Source organism: Suricata suricatta, chromosome 11, assembly GCF_006229205.1.
Source record: "Suricata suricatta isolate VVHF042 chromosome 11, meerkat_22Aug2017_6uvM2_HiC, whole genome shotgun sequence".
NCBI classification, from domain to species: domain Eukaryota; kingdom Metazoa; phylum Chordata; class Mammalia; order Carnivora; family Herpestidae; genus Suricata; species Suricata suricatta.
The window spans coordinates 37,135,905-37,158,156 of NC_043710.1; the positions used below are offsets into that span (position 1 = coordinate 37,135,905).

The 22,252-nt window shown below is 38.5% G+C and overlaps 1 protein-coding gene and 1 long non-coding RNA gene across 4 annotated transcripts in view; one reads left to right on the forward strand and one right to left on the reverse strand.

Moving 5' to 3' along the window:
- NELL1 (neural EGFL like 1) overlaps positions 1–22,252 on the reverse strand; it is an 890,650-nt gene that overhangs the window by 185,622 nt on the left and 682,776 nt on the right. The gene's annotated exons all lie outside the window — the stretch shown is intronic.
- On the forward strand, positions 12,902–19,791 carry LOC115271606. The gene is made up of 3 exons (XR_003900025.1): positions 12,902–12,963; positions 16,223–16,251; positions 19,637–19,791. It is a non-coding gene; the product is annotated as an uncharacterized LOC115271606 (long non-coding RNA).

The window sequence follows — 22,252 nt, forward strand, 5'->3', positions numbered from 1 at the left end:
CCAGTCTGTCATTAAACGGAGGGCTGTAAAGATTTTACTACCATCGTGCGCAACAAAAGCCTTGATCATGCTATTATTGCCTCTATAGCAGGAATATAAACCAAAATGACGTCTACATGCCCCCGCTGAGGCCCCTGACTTCCTGACAGCTGACGAAGTATGTCCTGCATTTTACTTCTGTAGAGACTGGTTCAAATGGTGCCAGGTCACAGGAGGAAATAAATGCTGATATCTTGTCACATAGCCTCAAAAAATATTTTTCTACATCAGAGGAATTGCTTTGCCATTCCACATGGATAACAAACAACTAATATTTCAGGAGTGTGGGTGACAAGGCAGCTGAGATGCCTTGGAATAGGAATGCAGGCAAAAACAGGCCCAAATAAGGACACATATTTGAAGCCAGATATGAGAAGATCTGGGTTCCTATAGTGTCTCCTCATTAATCTGGCGTGAGGCTGAGGCAAAACACCTAACCTTTCTGGAACTTCATAAAAGTGAGATGAGGAAAGAGGGTGTGGCTAAAGATTTACTAAAATCAAACTTTTTCTTCAAATGTACATTGGGGTTGGTGCTAAGGGCCCATTTACTGCATCTCGGGTCCCCCTCCAGCAAACCCTGTCATTTCTTCATAATATAATTTCAAAACCACTTTAGTAGGTGGTTCATCCAGATTTGACATCCTGGGTTATAGTCTATCTAACATCACATCTCTGAGAATTCTAGATGGCCCAGCAGTCCTGAAAAGCTGTCATCTAGTGACACTGATACTTATAACAGTGACAGCAAGCCACTACAAGGGACTGAGGTACCCTCGGAATTGGCAATTAGAGTTTTATTAGATTTAATAAAGTTTCTCATGCGTTTTGGGACTGCACACTTTTTTATTAGCCAAAGTACTGATCACCTGAAATACTACACCCCACACACATGGGGGAGGAAAGAGAGGGTATCATAATCGAAGGCCAGGAACAATGCCCAGGATTATCTGCAGAACTAGAGAGTACAGGTAACTTTTTAATGTAATTGTTTACTTTTGAGACAGAGAAAGAGCATGAGAGTGAGTGGGGGAGGGGCAGATGAACAGAGGGGACAGAAGCTGATGTGGTGCTCAAACTCACAAACAGAACATGACCTGAGCCAAACTGGGACATTTAACCTAGTGACCCACCCAGGTGCCCCAGATTTTTGGTAAGTTCTTAAATTTTGCATCCGAAGTGAGACCCTCCCTCACCTCAGCCGAGTTTCGGGATGAGGCTGCTGTGGATCACGAATCTCTTCTTAACACATATCCGCTGAAGTGTTTTACCCTCCCCCACCCTGACTAGGGTGGATTGTTACTTATTGTAAGACATTGATGGAGGAGTGAACAGTAAGCAAGTAGTCCCGAGAACTGTCAAACAAGGTAAAGCCCACAGGTTTTGTAAACAGGTTTACAAAATCTCAGTGAAACCACAAAGTGTCCTTTGGTCGCTCACGTGTGGTTGGCGTCTCCTGCTCTCTCCCTCCATACGTGGCAGGATACCAGCACTTTCCTTTTCTTGACTGTCTACTGTGTGGCAGACATGCTAGGCACTTCACACGAACCGCATTTAACTCTCTCAACGTGTAAATCAGATATTCTATTTACTTCCAGTTGAGGAAAATGAGTAGAAAGTTCTACACCACCCTTGAGGTTAGGATACTAATTTGTGAGGGAACCAATGCTTGAATTTGGGTAATTTGACCCCAGATTGGTACTATCTCTGTCACATCTGGTATATTAAGAGGAACAGAATGGCCAGGCTATATTCTCTTCAGAAAACATTGCCATATATACCATCTGCTGGGGGAAGGGGCGAAGAAATTGTGGGTTTATATTAAGCCAATGCTCTCCACAATGAAACTGCTGTTTATCAGCCACAGGCGCATAGCGTCTCTGATCCCACATCGGCACCCACCGTATGCTCTAGTGCAGGGCAGGGAGCTTGCCAAGCACACTGCACCACAGGGGCTTCATGGTAGGCAAACATGTATCAAATATTCTCCCCACTGAGATGAGGAAGACACAAATCATTTTTGTGATCACACAGCATGAAGCTTTTAAATAGGTAGAGATTACATATTACATCTTATTGCTAGAAATCTCAATACAGATACCACCAACAGAAATCTACACATACAACAAATCACACTTAACGGTGACGGGTAGCTGATTTATACAAGGTAATAAATCACTGAATTATGTGAATAGAGTGCTGGAATGGAGCCCAGACCAGGAAATGTTTAAAAAAATAAAAAAATAAAATATAAATAAAAACCATGAAGAAAGAAATCTCTCCTTTCCTTTCCCTGTCCCACTCCCTCTCTGTTTTAAAGCACAACCTGATAGAACCTGAAATTTACTCAGGATGTATTCCCTCCGTTGGCAATGTAGTTTTCCAAATAACTAAAGGCTTCTCAGTTTACCATAGAAGGGAAATGAATTACACAAATAGTGAACACTCAAAGCACCATGGACATTAATCATCTTGTTCTCTCAAATAGGTGTGTTTTCTTATATCTACATGATGGAACAATTAAAGAGGAAAGGCAGTTGACATTTCTATTGTATCTGAAGGAAGAAAAAATAGAGTCCCGCATAAAAAAAGGGGAAAAATACAAGAATACATAAAGTGGTTAAAAACAATGATAAAGAAATCTCATTTTGTCACTTTTCAAACATTCATCTGATATATGCAATTACTATAAGTATTAGTTTTAACAGAAATTTTTTTGGCCTTTATTATTTTATTTTGAGAGACAGAGATAGAGAGTGAGTGGGGAAGGGGCAGAGAGAGAGGGAGACACAGAATCTGAAGCAGGCTCCAGGCTGTGAGCTGTCAGCACAGAGCCTGACGCAGGGCTTAAACCCACGAACTGTGAGATCATGACCTGAGCTGAAGTGGGACGCTTAACCAACTGAGCCACCCAGGCGCCCTGTTTTAACAGAAATCTTAACAGAATAATTTTATATCCTAAATTTAAAAGCACAAAACCCATCTGAATGGGGTCTTTTCCTGACTTTCATTAATTCTTTCTTGCATTCTTTCATTCTTTGTATGCTCATTGTCACGTATGTATGTGTGTGTCCAGGAGAGAGTGACATATAACATGTTCCCCCAGATATCAAGCTATGACTTGTAGGAAGGGGACAGATTACATCTAGGCTGGTGTCTGCTCACCTAAGATAAAAATCTGACCAACTGTATTGGGAATAAATGTCATGTCAAAATAATTACCTTCTAATTTGCAGATTGGAAATAAGTGTTCACACTAAAACATGTGTTTTGGTTTTCAGGTTCTTTAATAGGCTAGTTGCCTTTTTTAATGATCAAGCATCTATATCTCTTTACATAGGGCTACTGGGAAGACTGTAACAGAAGGAATCAAAGCTCTGGAACATGTGGCCTCCTTTCCTTTTTAGCTGAAAACTGTCCTAACAAAGCAAGCAGAGAATCAGGAGATAGGCAGCCCTCAGTCAAAGCTCTGGAACCTTCTCTACAGCTGTGCTGAGTCCAAGGCCAAGTACCAGTTATAAAGAGTAGCAGGAGCTACTATAATGAGGATAGCAGTCCAGTTTCATTTTGCATTATGATTCCAATTAGTTAGTAGTGGCCTCCTTGAGTGTTATGTTAGAGGGATTCCAAGGGAGTACCCGGAATCCCAATAAAGAGAACTTCAGTGAGCTCATACTGTCTGCCATGGGCATAGTAATCATATGTATGCGAAGTACTTTCCACTCCTATAAGTGCAATTAGCAACTCTCTGGATCACAAGAAATGGAAGGGGAATTACATTAGAAGCATATAAGAGACTTCTTAAGGATTCTAAAGGAGAGAGTGAGGCATCAAACCCAGTGATCCTAGTGAATCATCAAATACTTTATGGAGGAGAGGACATTTGAAACGGGTTATAGAAAGCTAAAAGGATTTCAACAGGGAAAGAAGAGGAAAAGTCTTTTGGGGTAGAGGAAACTGTAGAAACAAAACAGAAGCATCAATGTCCAAAGACTTCTTGGGGGAAATAATGAATGGGTTTGTTCAGTAAGAGGGCAAGGTAAATAGGTCAAGTTGGGGAGATCCTGGCTACGGCACTGATACAGTGTAAAAGTGTTATTCTTAGTCCTGACGGAATGGGGATCCACTGAAGAATTCTAAGGGGTAGAGTCAGATGATTATAGTTGGGCTTCAGAATGATGAATCTGGCAAACAATTCACAGAATAAATCTGAAGGAGAGACCTTTATAGAAAACAGACCTGCCCACTGCAACACTGTAAACTAGGGTTATTAGAATGCTGAGCAAAAGATAGAATATTTCAAGAGAGAATTCAGAGAATTTGCTGGGTGTTATTATGTAAAGTAAGTACCTTTTATAAAGGTTTAACTTTTGAGCTTGATAAAATGTAGTATTAACAGAAATAAGGAGAAATAAGGCTCATTGCCTAATTCTGGTATCAGACATGATTTTTAAAAGCCTTGGACAAGATACTCGATTTCTCTAAACCCCATTCCCTCATCTGTACAAAGAATATACTCCTTACTACAGAAGAGTATTTTGAAAGTAAGATGTTAATTAAGGGAAAGCACTAAGCAGTACCAAACTGGAAGGCAGTAGTCACTAAATAATCTGCTTGTTGTGCAATTATTAGAAAGTTCAGGGAAAAGGATGCCTCAATTAAGAATAATTTGCTTGCAATGGAAAAACACCCATATATATAAATTAAAAGAAAAGTACTGATTAAATAAGAACATGTAGAGAACTTTCAGAACCCAATACATTAAGTATTGCTGATCTCCCGAGGAACTAAGGAATCAAGAAATTTACTCTTCCATTTCTCTCTCATTGTCTTCTTTCTTCTCTTATTGAAGATTGGCCTCCTCCACAAAGCTCTTATTTCTGCTTCACTGTGAATTTAGTTTTCCTAACATCAACTCTTTTCCTATCTGCATATGACCTTAACGTTTGTGTGACCAGCACAGACTTTTCGACTCATTCTCTTCTCTGTTTCAAAATCTCTGGAATACAGAATCCTGTTGGCTCAACATGTGTACAGTGTCCCTCTTGGCTCAGCAAGCATATTCCTGGGTCTCAGAACTAAAACTGGTTACAGGTTCAGCATTCCTGGCTGTGGCTAGAAACAGGCTTCCAAAAAATGAGTCGGTGGGCAGAGAAATGGAAATTTTTAGCAGAAAGAATTAATTCAGTACAAGAAAAGACGACATGTCCATTTCTGACCAGGTGAAGGGTCTTTCAACATAGTGAGGAACCAATTTCAAAGCAGCATGCGGATCTAGAGTTTGCAAAGGATTAGGTCCAGGAATATAGATTGGTAAGTCAGCTGATTAGGAGGTGATAATTGACACTGCAGAGAAGCTAATGAAAATCCTACGGAAAGATATAGCACCAGAACAGAACAGTTTTTTGGTCAACTTTCTTATGGCCCAGAATCTGATTTCATATATTACCTTCACTGGAAACATTTCCACTGACCTCAATTACCTCAGGCTACAGACCTTTGTGTTCTGTTATTCCAGAACACAATGACAGGTCTGAAATAATAAATAGAACACACATACACACACACACACACACACACACACACACGCACAAGAATCTGATTTCTTTTTATAATGATAAAAATAAAACTACAGAACAGACTAACCAAAGCTAAGATACTCCTATATTCTTTGCAAAATTAGGTGGGGCTATCCATTTTGGTCATTGTGAGGATGCTAAACAAGCCACTGTTAAAATGTGTGATGGTAATGCCAAGAGGAGGCCAAGAGGCAGCACGGCCTGGGACAGCAATCTGGTTTGTGTGACCAAAGAGGGGCTTGGTGGGGCCAACGGGTCTATGGATAGAACCACACAGCCATCAGGAGTCCTACTGAAAGTGTCCTAGAGATCATGAGACTTGGGGTCTGCACAGATTTTTACTGCAGAACTTTTTTCCAATACAAGGCTGCTTGCCATGCCTTAACCTAAGAGATGAATAGGCATGACAGCTGGGGTCGAAGTGAGAGTGGAGGCCCTTGAGTAAGCCCTTTGGCTCCCACTCCACCCCAAGTGACTAGTAAGGTGACTTTGCTAAAACCCTGGAACTCCACTAAAAAGCAGAATTTGAAAGCCAAAGACAGAGACTGATCCCTTTCAGGCCACTGAGGAAAGTCCCCTGCCTGAGACTCAGGAGACCCAGGTAGAGATCCTAGTAATAGTACTGAGCTTCAGGTAATGAACTTTGCACTAAAAACTATATACATATCAAGTTTTAATCCCAGTGCTGGGCCATATCAGTGATGAATGGCTAATTCGTATCATTATTATTTCTCATCCTTATTATTTCTGATCCTCATCATTATTATTTCTGTTATTACGTGGGTTATCGTGATGACTCAGCAGTAAGAAGTGTCATTCTACAAGTGCCTGGCATTACAGCAAGCCCTCAGAAAAGCAGTAATAAATCTTCTTGCTTCTTCAACAATTCATAATATCTTTGGTCTTTTTAAAAATTTTTTAATGTATTTTTTATTTATTTTTGAGAGACAGAGAGAGACAGCATGAGCAGGGGAGGGTCAGAGAGAGAGGGAGACACAGAATCTGAAGCAGGCTCCAGGCTGTGAGCTGTCAGCACAGAGCCCAACGCAGGACTTGAACCCATGAACTGTGAGATCATGACCTGAGCTGAAGTCGGACACTTAACCGACTGAGCCACCCAGGCACCCCTATCTTTGGTCTTAAAATTTGCCTATGAGAAGTTAGGACTAGATGAACCCAAATCAGAATCCCTAGGGATTTATAAAGCAGAATTGGACAAGGTTAAGTCAGAAAATTCTATCCTATTACAATTGTTCCCATAGGGACCACATGCTCAAAAATTCCTGATAAAGCCTTCAAAGTGTACCATTCTGCTCCCTTAGTTCTATCTAAAAGCAACTAATTGAAGAACAGCAATAATTAAGTCAGTTTGCTGGTACATTTTTTTAAATGTTTATTTATTAAAAGCACAAACGAGGGAAGGGCAGAGAAAGAGGGAGACACAGAATCTGAAGCAGGGTCCAGGCTCTGAGATGTCAGCACAGAGCCCAACGAAGGACTCGAACTCACCAACTGGGAGATCATGACCTGAGCCAAAGTTGGAAGCTTAATTAGCTGAGCCACTCAAGTGCCCCAGCTGGTATACTTTGAGTGTGTAGAAGAAAATATGAATATATACTGACAAACGTGGTAGCAAAATGTGTTAAGATATTGCTTACAATCTCTTTCTTCTATTTCCCCCCTTCATTCCTTCTAATAGCTAAGCTCTTTCTATATTTCAGGCCTGAGAAAGTAACTTGCAGGTCACATGCCCTTTGTGAAAATTGAAGCATAAGAAGATTGAATAAATGCATCTGAGGAGGCAGGGAAAGCCCAGAGCTTTTGACTGCAGAGGGAGAAGCAGGAATGAAAGATCTTTTCTGCAACACTGATAAAGAAATGGAAGAGGATGCATTTCGCAGATGGTGCGAGCCTTTATCTACTCATTATCAGCACCCTACCAAAAAAACACACACACACACAGAGCTCGAATTTATGGAGATAGCTGAATGATGTGCGTGGGGAGACAGGACTCTAAAAACCAGGCTTTGAGACGATTCCTATTTTCCATGCCCAAATACACACTGGTTGCTTTTGCATGCCCAACATTAATTCCCCGTTCTTCTCATAACATTCTTGACTTTCCATTATGGACTTCCTCTCTCAGTCCCAGTGATTCATGCAGAATGATCTATCAGCAGCACTTAACCCAAACACTGCAGTGAAAGCCAATTAAGGACACATTTGTTGGAAGAGCTAAAGAACTCTTTTATTTCCACTACCATGACCAGCAACTGAAGATGGGTGCCTGGGGTGGCTGGCAGCACACATTTCACCATGAGGCAAGACCCTGCTGGTAATGAAATTAGCCCAGATGAAAACAGATATAAGAGAGAGAAAGACTCTTAGAATTGTTTGAGCACCTTTATCAAAATCCTAGAACTGCCCAGTGTAGACTATACAAATGCTTTTTGGGGTCATTGAGACCCCACGAGCTTCATAGGGCTCTAGGAAGGAACCCTCTTTATTAAAGACTAAATTCCCACCAGTCTATGAAATGGGGACTCAGAATAGGTCTATGATTTAGAGTATGTGGCTTTTCCTATACACCTGAGTCTATGTAGAACAATTTAACACTCATTTCAACAGCAAGGAACGTCCTCCACAGGGGTCAGCTATCTCTTCCTTGATTCTGTCAGTGACTTCCATACAGATATTGATAACTGATCCAACTGCTCAATTCTTCAGGCATCAGCCAGTATCAATAGGGCCAGCTAATTCTTAACTGCTCTCACCTTTGCATGATCGTACAATTAAAGGACTGTTGGATTGGTCAGCTCTATGTCAGGGTGACTGTAGAGGTGAATGGAAAGGGTACAGAAACTTCAATAGGTTTCACATGCTGATGGAAGACCTTTCTTCAGATGCCTTCTTAGGTTAAAGAATTGTAGCTCAGCCACTCCTCACATCACAGGAGACAAAGCCTTATTTACTCTTTAGTAGAGTGTTAAGAGGCCAATATTCCAAGAGCATCTTCTAGAATGAAGGTACATTTTTTAATGAAGAATGAATATTTCCATCAAACAAAATACTCTCAAGTTCCCGTTATCCTTTGTAATTCTGCCTCTGTCTTTGGATGGCCACACTTAGCAACCTGATAATGAAGTGTGACTACATTATAGGGAAATCTAGATGCCCAGGCCAGAGCCGACACAGAATACATTTGTCACATTGTCTGAGACTTCACCATTAGAACACTGGCATTTCATTCCCAAATTTTAATCTCTACCAATTGCAAATATTGTGGGTGGATCTCTCATCTAAATTCTCCAACACTTTCCTATGGATGATAGAATGCAATTCCTTTCTTCCCCAATAGGAAGAGAATGAGGAAAACAGAAGACTGAAAATATGGATAGAGACCAAAAAAGAAAGGTTCTAGAACATAATTGTCAAACTCACCTGCATCAGATTTCCAGTGTGGTTGACACCAAGAAAGCTAGATGAGAAGCCAGGCATTAGAATGGCTACTGCTAACTAGAAGGACTAGAAGCCAAGGTGAATTATAAAAGTGTACATCTGTATGAATAATTTAATCTGAGATCAGATTTGAATATCTTTTCTAACATTTAAATGGCAAACTCTTTCCCGGTCCAAAAATTAAATCCAAGAAGAGGGATGGAAACCAATTTAAAAATATGCTATTTTGTAGGCGCAGTTCCACACTCACCCTGTCCTGTTTATTCCTCACTATGAAGTTGTGAAGAAGAGTTTATCACTCCATTTTATACTTTAAGTTCAGATCAATTCCAGGAGTTTGCAAATGTTACAGTCACTGGTAGTTGGGGAGTCAGGAGGCACACTCAGGATGCCTGACTTGAAACTCACTCTCCTTCTGCTCCAGCCGCAGGTGCTTTGGATGCCGATCGATGGGCTAAGTCAAAAATGCTATGGAGTGGGTCTTGCTCTGACCACATGTGCTATAACCCCTTTCCTTAAGTTTCTGTGACATATGTTTCTACTTGCCAGCTAGAGTCTAACAGACCTTTAGTACAGTTCTGAGGTTATGAATGACCCCTGCCTCCAGAAGGAACTGAATAATTTTTAGGTCAGTTTTCACTCTCTGCAGAACGTCACCACAGGGAACATGGTGTAACTTACTCACTTTGCTGATGTTAGCAGGACGCAGGACAAATACCTACTGGGTATGTGTGACAGGTCTTCACAGCCCTCACCTGGGTGCTAGCTTGCCAGGTAAGCATTTTGCATGTAAGTAATTGGAAAAAAGAGATTGTTTTACATTTTTACGAAGTAACCAAATAAAATCTTCCCAAATGCCCCTTCTAATTATGGTTTGTTTCTCCCTAATGTACCCTGGATAACTTCAAAGTTTGCAGGTGACTTACATTCATTAAAATAGATATTTTTCTTCTCAAAGAGCCCTGGCTGAAGATGCTCTGTCATCAATCCAATAAAAATCTTTTACATTTTCCTTGAAAAGACACTTTGTATGTTCTATTAAGATGGCTTTATAGCAAGTGGTATTTCACCTTTAACAGCCAATGCTACAGAAAGGGTTGTATAATTTAAAATAGAAAGGAATAGAGACTAAATATGGTGCTTTTCTTTGCCATATTCTTTTTACAGCTCGAGGACGTTCAAAGACACACTGTGAAATTTGTCACTGCTGCCATCACTGGTGTCTGAAGTGTGCTACTTTCTGTTTGACTGACAGACCCTTTCAAAGTCAGTATTTCTCTTCCTCTCCCTCCTCCCTCACCTCCTTCCCTCCCTCTTATCTCATTTAACAGTCTCTGTCTTTCTAGGATTTCTACACATAGTGCTTTATCCTGGCAGTGATTCAGACAGGGACCATTAACCATGGAAGGAGGGGACATACAGAGAGAGAAGAGGTAAAATCAGCACAATCATATTGTAAGATTCATGCAAAAGGGTGACATATTAATGAAGCTGAACTTCTCACTTTTTTAAAAATTTGTGACCTAGACCCATCATAAATACATGCCCACTGAGTTTTCTAATGGGATCTGATTTGGGCAGAACCCAAATAAAAGCTACCCTCCATTCAAGAAATGGAGAGACATACAGAGGGCACTCCATGTATATCAACTTAGAGATAGTAGAAAATTGCAGGAGGGCTGTGAATATATATGGTGGCAGACTTAATGACCCCAAATGAACCTGGCAGCCTGAAGCTATGGGTCAAATCCAAAAGGGTAAGTTTAATGGGGAACAAATTTACCGTTTTGCTGCTGGAAGCTGTTACATGGAAGGGACCAATAGCTGAATTAGAAGGAGGCAGATTTCACCTGAAAATAAGAATGGCTATAAAAATTTGATGAGATGTGCTCCTTCAGTGGGAATGAGTTCTTTAAAAAAAAAAAAAAACAACCATTGCCGCTGCCGCTGCCAGCACCACAAACAGACTAGAATGAATTCATAAGGAAACAAGGTTTGGATGGAGAGTGGGGGATGGGGTAGGTGGTGAATAAGAGAAGATCTGACGTTAATCTCCAATCTTGAGATTCTAGAAAGGATTCTATGAATCAAACTACAGCTTTATTAAAGTTGATTTTCTTAGAGAAGCATGAACATTAAGGGAGAAAAGAAACACAGAACTAAGAATGATTTTAAAGTCACATCTAATCACAGAGCAGCCTGCCTGCAACACATACACAAATAATCGTTCATGTTTGCACAGAAATTCTATCTGGGAAATCCTAACCTAGTGGGAAATGCTACACTGTAGCAGCTATGAGAAAGAAACTGATGTGTCCAGGGTACGGATGCCAGTCTTGTTCTGTCCTTGTGGTCACACCACCACATCTATCAACTTCCCTTTTCAGCATCACAGCTTCCCAGACAGGAGACCCTAAAAGACAGTGGAGTGTAGCAGAAACCAGGCTCTGTGGCTACCTTGCCTTAACTCAAAGCCTGGATTGGCCTCCTTCCTTACCCTGGGGTTAAATGACTTAGTACCTCTGTCTCAGTTCTCACATCTCTCATCTGTAAGGGGACATTTCCTGTCCGCATTTTGATTTACAAATGAGCAAATATGTGGAAAAATATGGAAAATAGAGGAAACATGGAAATACATGGAAAATGTATGGAAAAACGCTTGAATATGCATCTGATATGGTGAGTACTCAATAAATGTTATCTATGATAATTTTTACTTATCCTTTAAAAAATCACTTGGCCCCTGTTATTTTAACTTGACAAGTGAGGAAACTAAAACCCAAAGAAGGTATGAGACTTTCCCAATGATATACAAAGGTAACTGATGATAAAAGACTTCAAAGCCACCTCTAGCCTCATCCTAAAACCCATGCATTAGCTATTTACTTTAAGTTCTACCAAATGACAATAACTGAAGACCATCAACCTATTTGAAGAGTCTAGTATCAGAGTCTCTTGCCATCCTTAATGCTTTATTTTCGATCAGTCCTTATGGCTAAAGTCAAGAGAAACATGTGGAAATGCAGATGTTATACCTGCTGAGGTCATCTAAGGTTTTTTTTTTCCTTTTCAAAACAGAGATGAGTCTTATCTCTAGCAATATACAAATCAGAATATTGTGATGATCATATTGAGTAGTGTTTCTAACAACTACTGAATAAATGAATCATTTGAGAGGTATTAGTTTCCGTTAGAGCTATGAAAATCATTGACTCTACATTCTCCACTTAAAGTGTAAGGAATCAGAAAGAGAAATGGAGAAGTGAGAAAACAGGGTAAAAATGGAATAGAAATAACCCTTTTAAGCAAATAAATATCAATAAAAGTCAAAACAAAATGGATTTAGAATTCAGTTCAGAAGCCATTTTCTTGAGCATCTACTGTGTACCAGACACTGTAAGGGTATGTGATCATTAGTAAAACAGATTTATTCTCTGTTGTAATGAGATCTTGTGCTCCTTCCAATTGCCCTCCTCACACTGGACCTCTCGGAGGCTATACGAGGATCCTTGCCTTTGTCTGAGGCCAGTCTCCTTTGATTCTCCTGCTGATGCTAATTCTCTCCAACATCAATAGGTGGTACCTCTTAGATCTTCTGTCTCATCAGGAAGTATGTCTAGGCTGTGGCTCCAGAAACTTTCCATAAAGCTAAACTCATGCACATTTGTGAATCATCCAATGTGAGAGCAGAGAAGGGAGTGAATTACACAAGGCTTTCAGACGGCTAGAAAAGGAGGAACCTCACATGTCATTTCTCTAATGAACATTTAAAGAAAGAGAGAGGCTCCGGGGACATAGTCTATATCATGTTCAGAGATGAGATTGGAGCTTGGAACTACAGTGCACAGCTATAAAGCTCACCCATGGGCAATGCAATGAAAGACACAGTGAGTAAGCCAAGTCTATTATTATTATTATTATTATTATTATTGTTATTATTTATAAATCTCTTCTGTAAAAAGTAATGGTTTATGACTTGTTATTAATAAAAAATAAGATATAGTCTAATATCTATAGTATGGAATAACTTGTTAATTACTAATGTATTTTTAAACTTGGTATAGAATTTGTATGCTTTATACAAATATAATGTTAATGTTGAATACACATAATTTTATATTAGTTATTTTAAGTTTATTTATTTAAGTAATCTCTATATCCAATGTGGGGCTCAAACTCACAACTCAAGATCAAGAGCCACATGGTCCTGTGACTGAGCCAGCCAGATACCCCTAGTATGCATCATTTTCAATAATTTAAAAGTGTGGTTTTAGAGCACATATGGTTATAGAATTCTACTTGTGTAGTTATATAAGCTTTCATGTAAATGAGCATTTAATTATATAATTTATATGTTTTACAGGACTTAAAATTACAAAATATGCATATTTTTAAATTGAATTTTTTAAGAAGGTACACATATATAATTGTGCTAAGTGAAAGGAAATAGAGTACTATAAGTATTTTCTCCCTTGGTATAAAGATTATGAATAATTTTAATTTTCTCCTTTTTACTTTTCCTAACTCACAAAAATTGGCAGAATATTTTAAGACATATGAAAAATGGTGAATTCACTCGTGGCAAAGGCTAAGAGCCAATCCTCACTTGTTTTACACTGACATATTAATTTTTAAAAGAATTACAGATCACATATGTGCTTTGTATAAAAATATGTGCACAACATTTACTGTATTTATAGCCCTCATACATATGTGTGTGTGTGTGTGTATACACACTTACATTTATTATACATACACACATACACACAAACATACTTTTTCATGTATATGGTCCCAGAATAGAAAAAAAAACTTTTTATATCAGAAGTACTATATCAAGGACTCACTGCAAACATAATTAATGAAAAAAACTTATGACACTTTTTTTTAGGATAGGGAACAAAATGAGAATGTCCCATATCTGCCACTATTTACCATCATTCTAATATATATTCCTTAAAGTCAACAAGGGAATGACAGAAACCACAATAGAAAAGTGAGCAAAATTGATCAATAGGTAATTTTTTAAAGCGAATCTAAAGGCTAGGAAGCAGAGGAAGAGATATTCAAATTCATAAGTACTTTGCAAAATCAAAATTAAATGTCACTTACATGTATCAGATCGGCAAACAGACACCTGGACAATGCTGTATTTACATTGGTATCAAAAGAGGTGTGGTCTGATGCAGTGGTTGTGGGAGGAGTCTACTGGTGCTTCATCAGACAGTTTACAGATGCATCCTAACCCGTCACTCCCTTTTTCGGTTTATGCTCCGGGGAGATTTTCACACAGGATCATAGGGGACAGTTAAGAGATTGTCGAGCGTAACAGTGGCTGTGGCTGAGGGGGGGCTGCTGGCTGTCTGGGTTTTATTTTGGAAGGAAAGGTATGAGAATATGATGGACGCACAGAAAGTACCTGACCATGAAGCATTACCAGTCAGAGTGAACTGTAAGCAAACAGGGCAATCAATCTAAATTTTACATTTATTTTTTAACTGTTTTTTATTTATTTTTGAGAGACAGAGAGAGACAGTGTGAACAGGGGAGGGTCAGAGAGAGAGGGAGACACAGAATCTGAAGCAGGCTCCAGGCTCTGAGCTAGCTGTCAGCACAGAGCCCAATGCAGGGCTCGAACCCACAAACCGTGAGATCATGACCTGAGCCAAAGCTGGCCACTTAATCAACTGAGCCACCCAGGCGCCCCCTAAATTTTACATTTAAACAAAGGTGCTGAGTTTTTAAAAGGGAAGAATCATGGTACTATATATATAACTTTTATTTGCCACTTAAATAAATTCCAAATCAAAATGAAAAGAACTGAAATTCACATATAAAGGAACACGTACGAGTAAAGAGACCTATTGGGTACATTAAATGGTTGTCTGTGCGGTAGAGTGAGGAATGAGAACAGGGAGCAGTAACAGAAGACATTAAACACATACACAAGAGAGAACTTCCAGTAATAGCACTGTGGTGTGCAGCAACTGAGATGATTAATTTATCCTGCTGCATCTGAGCTCAACACAAGTAAGTCTGAGCCTACCTACCTTTCAAACTAGACTGCTCAGCTCTCCCAAGACTTTCCTTTAATTTCACACTGCAGTATTCTGTTCATGCCATTCTGGGAGGAATGCTGCTTCTCTCCAGTCAGATGGACATGTTGAATCATTCCTTAAGGTTCTATCCAAACACCTGTCATTCATGACAATTTTCTTGATCCTTCCTCTATTCCTCCCAAACAGAATACTCCGTTAAAATCCTACCAGAGCTTCTTTTTATGGCTCTTGTACAGAATTTATCATTTAAAAATCATGTATTAATAGTAATTATTTGTGTGTCTCTCTTACCTCCCACAATAAATCATGATCTGGACTTATTTTTTTTCCTTTATTTTCCTTTAGGTTTTTAAAAATAATAGTTTATTGTCAAATTGGTTTCCATGTAACACCTAGTACTTCTCCCCACAAGTGCCCTCCTCCATGTTTATTTTAAGTCATTTTTGCACATAGCAAAGGAGTTGGTAACCAATTATGGGCTAAATGAAGTCACATCAATTCTGCAATTCACAAGTGGCCCTAGCTGCCCAGTCTTTTTTTGAAATTCTTTGTGCCCCTGGGATGAAATCCATTTCTGCTTTTCTATCTAGCATTCTGAAGCCAATTTTTACTTAAAAAGGAATCACAGATTATAATGTTTTATATGTGAATGAGTCAAGTAATTCTATACAAGAGATTCTGCTTGCTGGTGTTAAAAACTACTTCAGAAAACATTTGCATCCCACACTCCATTCCTATAAGCTTAGTTCCCTTTACCTTTTTCTTCATAGGAAAGCAAGCTCATAGCCTATTGAATAGCTGATGCTTCGATGGCAAGTATCAGGGTAAAAATTCATTTACATGATGCAGGAGGCTTCATCATCAGGAGTATGTGCATGTGAAAACTGCTTCTGCCAAAACTTGTGTCTGGATGGTCCTGGGATTCAAGAAAGTACTGAAAAGTCATTTTAAGTCTGTATAAATTGACCTGATCTCTCTAGATTAGATGTCATCTCAGCTTGTATTTTGTTTTTTCCTTTCCTAATCAATAAATTGTCATACTTGGTTGATTTTGAGGATTGATGTTTCTTTTTTATTATTTTTTCAGGTTCCCTCATCTGTGAGCCTTCAATTCAGGTATTATTTTCCAAGAGGCCAATGTAATTTCTACTGGTGTCAAAAAGTAGAACTATGTTCTTAATATTTCATGCTTTTCAAGGTTCTACATTGTAACATGACCTGTGATATTTCCCACAGAGTGTTAAATAATGGACAAATTACTATTACTAGAACAACAGAGGGGATTCTACTCTATCACAAAAAAATTTGTCCACAGTCACTGATGCCATTTTAGTGAGGGACGTGAGCCCTAGAAATTGAATGAGTCATTTAAGTCAATGTTAGAGAGAAGGATTTCTTTGTTTGTTTTTTTTTTTTGCCCCAGGGGCCAAAACAGGATTTTCTTTCTTGGTGTTTTATTTGGCCAAATACAGATTCAAAAGTTAGAAAGTTCTTCTTACCAACTTGCTAAAATCATTTAATAATCTGCTTGATCTCTCCCAGAAGAGATACTTGACTCTCCTCAATATGATTGATTTGCTTTTTTTTTTACCTTTTTACTATTTTTTTGTTTTTATTTATTATTTTTTATAATGTTTATTATCAAATTGGTTTCCGTATAACATCCAGTGCTCTTCCCCACAAGTGCCCTCCTCCATCACCTCCACCTCTTTTCCCCTCTCCCCCCTCCCCTTCAACCCTCAGTTCATTTTCAGTATTCAATAGTCTCTCAAGTTTTGCATCCCTCTCTCTCCCCAATTCTCTTTCCCTCTTCCCCTCCCCCTGGGTCCTCCATTAGGTTTCTCCTGTTCTCCTGTTAGACCTATGAGTGCAAACATATGATATCTGTCCTTCTCTGCCTGGCTTATTTCGCTTAGCATGACACCCTCGAGGTCCATCCACTTTCCTACAAATGGCCAGATTTCATTCTTTCTCACTGCCAGGTAGTACTCCATTGTGTATATATACCCCATCTTCTTGATCCACTCATCAGGTGATGGACATTTAGGCTCTAATATGACTAATTTTCAATTCAAACCACCTCACTTTTATTACAAACACAGAATTCTTCTCACTTGGAGATCTCACTCTCCAGAAATGAGAAATTTTGATTTTTTACAAAGAGACGGCAGACAGGAAGAGGCTTGAGCAATCAGCCACCACACACAACTCTTCTCAGTGTCAATCTGGATTTCCCCCTCATCTCTTGTTCACTTTCCAATAAAGCTGCCCATATTTCCCCCCCCCCCCATTTTTCTAATTCTTAGTGGTTTTCAGTATACTTTTCATGGGGAGTTTCCCAATCTAGCTGCTTCCAAATAAAACTATGAAGTGCATCTTAATTCTCTCCAAACCATGTAATTCCCCTTGTATTTATCTCTACAAAAGACCTCATTAGCTCTAAACAAACCCATACCATCTGGTCCTATTAAAATTGGTGACATTTATGCCAGAAACTAGTAATCCTTATTCCTTCTAGGTAGAGAAACTTTGTGGGTTGAGGACAGATGGACTTTAAATGTATTTCCTTAAATTTGCAGAGTATCTGAATATTCTAAGATGTATAAGCATTACCTCCTGAAAATATTAATACTTAAAATTTAAAATATGGTTGACTCTTAGGAGTTTATTTTGGGTGGCAATAGACAGAAATGACGTTATCAAATTATAAAATTTCTGCTACATGTTAATGAGTTTCTGCATCTTTCCTTTCAAGACACATAAACAATTAACCCAGGTACAAAAATACTTTGCTTTAAGATGACATTGTGTTGGAAACTGGAGAGTGAATTCTGCTCATACACTTTATATACAAGAACAGCTCTGTTCACAAAAATCCCACAAGGAAAAGTTTTTTCTGCCCAGGACAGGCACCTAAAATTCTAAAAAATAGACAAACACATATACACATGAGTTCTGCATATATTATTTATGCTAATATTCTATGAGAAATCTTGTAGCATAGTTGAAAAATAAAACAGATCTTAGAAGGAAGCATGGCTTCAGTTTGAACTGCAGTTTCTCTGTGCTTATTAGCACTTAGCCTTAGATGATTTTCTTAGAGTTTCTAGGCTTCAGCTTTCATGATGACAAATAGGGGATGAGAATAATGTCTAATCTTGTAGGAGGAGCATGAGAATTAATGGAGTTCATTTACTAAAGTGCTTGGAACAATCCAGACATGGGCAAAGTACTCAATCAGTGATTGACATCTTGTCCACAATAGAGGACTTCAGTTGTTTTTTTTTTTAACATTTATTTATTTTTGAGAGACAGATCATGAGGGAAGGGGCAGAGAGAGAGGGACACACAGAATCAGAACAGGCTCCAGGCTCTGAGCTGCCAGCACAGAGCCCAATGCAGAGCTCGAACTCATGAACTGTGAGATCATGACCTGAGCCAAAGTCCGATGTTCAACCAACTGAGCCACCAAGTCACCCCAAGGACTTCAGTTCTAATGGTTACATTCTAACTTCATCCAGGCTGCTTTACTTCCCCAAGCCTTGGTTGGATTCTATTCTATTGACTAAACCATTGATGTCCAACAAGTTTTCACAACACCCAGACCTGAGACGGTTGACTTATTGTGAACAGTACTTTTAGTACAGGGTATAAAATTACCCAGCAGTCTTCCCATACCCCCACCACAATGACTTAATAGTTGAAGTCAACTACTACATAGTCTCTTCTCAATATTACCTCCTAAATCATATTTCTTCCCATCATTTCTCAGTCATAATCTCATTAATCCATGGCAGAATTTTTGTGAGATTCTTTATTATTATTATTACTTACTTTGAGAGAGAGAGAGAGAGAGAGAGAGAGAGAGAGCGAGCGAGCATGAGTGGGAGAGGGACAGAGAGAGAGGAGAGGGGAGAGAAAATCCCAAGCAGGCTCTGCACTGACAGAGCAGATTGAGCATGGGGATTGAACTCACAAACCATGAGAACATGACCTGAGCCAAAGCCAGATGCTTAACTGATTGAGGCACCCATGCACCCCTATTTGTGAGATCCAAATCCACACACCTTGCTAAAATGTAGTAAGTACATTTGAGGGTTAGAGTAAATCTTCTGTTTGTGATGTCAGCCTTTCTGTTACTAAATGTTTGGTCAATATTAGGTAGACAACAAATGCATTAAAAAATGCATTTAGCTTAGAGTCACAAAGCTCTGCTCTTGTCTAAATAATTTGCTCATCAGCCATGGAATTTCTTTTAGCTTTACTATTTTTTATTCAGGATTAATTGTTTGCAGTTTAACTCCTATTTTTTAATTGAACAAAGGGTATTCAATTGTAATTATTCTTCCCAAATTTAATTTTGCTCTTCTTTGCCCAAAGCTATCAAAGCTTTTGACACTTAGGTCTTTCTATATAATTTCTCAGTTCTCCCTGGTATTTGTAACTTCCACTAAGGACCATGTGTAGACTTAATTAACTTGTTGAATCTTTCTTCTTCCAGATTATTAATGAAGTTGTTAAATAAGTCTGCGACCAGTGCTCATCTCCTTGGTATCTTGATGGTCCTTCAACCCCAATTATGTACTACATTTCCCTCTACCATTTCCTTTTATTTATGTTCCCTCAGTCATTCCCCAAACCACTGAAAGGCTCACTTCTGAATCATTTGATACTGTATTTCAAATGAAATTTCATGTGAAATAGGTCTTGATTAAAAAAAAAAAACCTGACTTAACTATCCTTAGTGGAACAGCAATTTATAGTCCCAATTTCCCATAACATCCTGCCAATTTAAGGGAATAATTCCAATATTTAACATTTTAAATAATGCTCTATTGGTCTTTGAAATTAAAAAGATATTCTACTTCCAAAGGGGAAATGTCCATCAGGAAGCCTCTTCTGATACATATTTTTATATAGAATAGCAGTCCTGGGATACTTATGAATCATATCTCTCCTCCCAATCTTATATTTTTCTAAAAGAGAAAGACATTGTATAGCATTTCATTGCATGGTCAGTTACAATACTGTTATTGTATATACATTTTCATGTTAGCCAAGGTTCCTTATGACTTTTTATCTGTGACTAAGAAACAATTTTAGAACTAGGGGCTACCTTCCAGCTAAAGATATTAGATTGAATACTCACATTTGCCTCTACTGTCTCCATTAAACATTAAGAAAATAATATTAGAGATAAATTATGAAGGTCATAAACTCTCAAAAACAAAGCACATTGGAGAAAACACAAAGGCAACATAATTTTGGAAGCTAGGAAAGAGATGAATGAGTATTAACTCACACTCAGAAGACATGGGGGAAAATGACTCACAGCCTACAGTGGAGGAAGCACCATATGGTTGATTTGCACCACCGAACACAGAAATTGGTGGCATCAGCTATCTCTGAAACTGCTGGCAAAGAGTTAGGCATAGGGGAAAGTTAATTGGAAATTATATAAGCAGTTATAATCCTCAGAGATGTTCCTTCAGCCTTCAAGACTGCTGTTTTTCTCCAACTCCATCAAAGATTAGAGTTTTATTTCCAGCACAGAATACCACAAAACCTGGAAGACAGCTGAGAGCAAGGATACTAGGGGGCCAAGGGTAGGTTGCTCCAAGATGCACCATTTGGCACACAAATTATTTTGGGAAAAAAGCAGTCAAAACCCAGCAGATTCCAGAAAAACTCTTAAACTCCTCCTCAACTGCCTCTAAAAAGTTTTGATAGAGGACCAGCTCCAGGAAGAGAGCCATCATCATAGAGAACTGCATTATGATATGAACTAGGCATGGTAGATAGGCAGGAACATAGCAAGGCCTGTTGGATCACAGTCCTCTATGTCCCATGGTTTCTATGTGGCTCAGTAAACATTTGTTTACTAACCATTTCTACTTATTCATCTTCCCAGGAATTGGGAAGTCCCAAATCCTTCTCCCTTCCTCTCCTTAATTCAGAATGACATAATACTTCATGCTGCCTCAATGTCTTTGGAATCTCGTGTCTGTGTGGACTGCTTGTACATATGAAATTATATTTGATTTTCTCCTGTTTACCAGGATCGTGTCAACTTGATTATTCATTCAGCTTGAAGGACCCTGAAGGGCATAAGAAATTCCACTTCCCTGACAATACCATACTAACAATAAGGGAATTAAGTGAAAATTTACATAATGAATTTTGAAAATCCTTTGCCTTAGCCTCCCCACCTGGCTCTAGGAATGCCAGCAATAAAGTATAATTTCCCTAGAAATTCTTCTGTGTAATTTACTTCTTTTTACTGTGTAAATAACTTCTGTGTAAGACTGGAACAGCTCAAAAAGAATGAGCCTAAAATAATGTACATCAATATCCCACATCAGTAAACTGAGGTTTCCACCACCATTTTAATGTCTCACTCATATCAGTGAGCAGGACAGCTAAGATGTGTGATAAAAGGCAAATATCAACAAAGTAACAGAAAAAAAAATCACCATAGAGAAAATAGACAATATTAATTAAAAAATTTAAAAATTGTTGCTATCTGCTCAAAAATATCAAAGAAGATACTAACTACAAGAATTGGAAACAGTATAAAATAAACATTCAGAAAACAATAGCAGAAAACAGGATAGCAGAAATGAATAATAAATTTGGAATATAAAGCTGATGAAATATCTCTGCCTCCCAAAGACAAGTGAAATAAAAAGGCGAAACTGATGGAAAATGAAGCAGAAGTAATTAAACAGTTCAATCTAAAAGTCTGTCACCCAAATAGTAGGAGTTCCAGAAATAAAGAACAAAGATAATTCAAGGGAGTAAATTATCAAGGAATTTTTTTTTTTATCTCAGAAACAAAACCAGGAGTTTTTAAATGGAAAGGACCTTCAAAGTTCTCAGTACATTGGTTTAATGACAAGCCCCCACAAAGGTACATCATCATCAAATTATATAACATGGAGAATAAAAAATAGTCCAGAATTTTCCAGAAAAAAAAAAGTAGACATCATACCAACAGTCAAAAATTGAACGGCACTGCACTTCTCAGAAGTTACACTGAAACATAAGACAACAGATTTATTTCTAGAATGTTCTTAAAAAATTATTTGTAATCTCCAATTCTTTTTCTTTTTTTTTT